The 1,982-nt window shown below is 43.6% G+C and overlaps 1 protein-coding gene across 1 annotated transcript in view; it reads right to left on the reverse strand.

Annotated features, from left to right (window-relative positions):
• The window catches only part of LOC101859675 (cyclic AMP-responsive element-binding protein 3-like protein 1), a gene marked incomplete in the record, with an annotated part of 58,466 nt that overhangs the window by 28,325 nt on the left and 28,159 nt on the right, over positions 1-1,982 (reverse strand).

Here is a 1,982-nt window from a genome sequence, read left to right on the forward strand (position 1 = left end):
GAGAGAGAGATAGAGAGAGAGAGAGAGAGAAAGGGAGGGGGTTAGACAGACAGACAGACAGACAGACAGACAGACCAAACAGGGGAGAGGACGGGGAGAGAAAGTTTATATTCTGATGGCAGCGGTCACAAACATATTTCGAAATGAAGCAGATACGGTTTGAAACTAAAGTAGAATACGTTTGAGACAAATAACCAAGAAAAAGAAAACTTACACAATCTCAGGAAAATTGAGATTTCCACTCAAAGACCGGAAGAAGCACTTCTTTCTTTCCTTCCTTTTTTTTCTTCTTCTTTAATTCTTTTTTTTCGGTGCTGCTCTGACACACATCCGTAGGGACGGCTTTTTGTATGTGCTGGCAGTCTGGCGAGCCCTGGCAGATTGTCCAGTTGCACGCACCAAATCTTTTGTTTTGTTTAAGTTTTAGTAAGCCACTGGTAGGTCCCACTTCTTTATTTCCATCGTCCGTCTGCCTTACTTTTCCGCAGCAATAAATGACCATTATTGTGTTTATGAGCTTCTTTTTGCTCAAACAAACAAACATTTATTGTGTGAGTTTTACGTCACTTACAACACAACTCGTTCATATAAGGGCTGAAGTTTCTATTTTTTTAAATGTAGGCAACACAATTCTGATCATTTAGGAGGCTGGCTTCCGATCCCGCTTATCAGGGTCAAACTGGGCTGAGAGAGATAAAACACCCCAGCAGAAAGACCGAGATACTCGATTAAAAAAAAACTTCTTCGACACGGGAATCGAACTCGCGTCTTCGGCGAGCTACAACGACACGCGACACCGCTACACCGCAGACGCCAGTTTTTCTTAAACCCCCATTGGTATGAAGAGGAAGTGGGTCGGGGAAGCTTCTGATTGCAAGGTCATACTATTCTTATCGGCCTCTCTGATTCCTTTATTCCTTCCTTAGCTCGATTTGCATCATGTGGGCTTAAGTTTAAAGCTGGAGAAAGCCGAGTTGTCGCTTCGCTACACTGCCCCCCCCCCCACCCCCACCCCAATCCTACTCATCTTCCTGTTTCCCTTTACGTCCGTTTTCCTACTCCTCCCCCTTTTCCCCTAATCCTCCTTTTCCTTCTTCTCTATACGTCCGTTTTCATATTCCTCCCTCTCTTCCACTTGTACATCGTGAGAAATATCAAAACTACAAATAATGTATTCCAAAATTTTCAGTTCAGATTTATCCGAACTTTACGTCAGATTCAAACACAATTATATTGGCCAATTTATGGGGCGGCAGCTACAATCAAATGCCCATCTCCAATGGGACGGCGCGCATTTAATGACCAGTGGTCAGCGATAGTGACCACTAACATCCCGTAACAGGACGCTACATTACGGGCCCAGATCAAGCGTCATCGACAGAGCACAACTATAAATTACGACAACGAGGCTTTGCCCTTCACCGTCTGGGGTACAGTTGTGTTGTGCCCATTCGACTTCACTACTCAACATTCACGATTTTTTTTTCGCTAGATCTATACCCATATTCCTAGCTGTTCGAAGCGCGGCGGAAGAGCATTTCGGATACTATGCGATTTAGACGGACTGTGGATTTTTGTTTAAGTTTTCTCCACCCGTCGCCTAACAGGGGCGTGTCATATTTTAAAAAAAAAAAAAAAACAACTTTAAGCTAAGTTCAGCAAACTTTGGACTTGACGATTACAAGACAGAGGGATGAGCGGACCAAACAGGAATTTTAAAACATGCAGACGCTTTGTAAGATATAAGCAGTAAGCAGGCGCAATGAGTTCCCTTGCTGATTTACTGATGACTATTATAAGAAGCAAAAAAAAACAACAACAACAAAAAAACATGAAAGACAAAACAAACAAAAAAGCCCAATTCAAACTCGGTATTCGACAAGCAGGAATACTGACTCGACGCTTCGAAACGTCGTTGAAGTTTCGTTTCCTCAAAATCGCACACCACTAGCTTGGGGGCGCCACAGAAGGGTCGGGGGGGG

This window comes from Aplysia californica, unplaced genomic scaffold, assembly GCF_000002075.1.
Source record: "Aplysia californica isolate F4 #8 unplaced genomic scaffold, AplCal3.0 scaffold00001, whole genome shotgun sequence".
Classification (NCBI taxonomy): Eukaryota; Metazoa; Mollusca; class Gastropoda; order Aplysiida; family Aplysiidae; genus Aplysia; species Aplysia californica.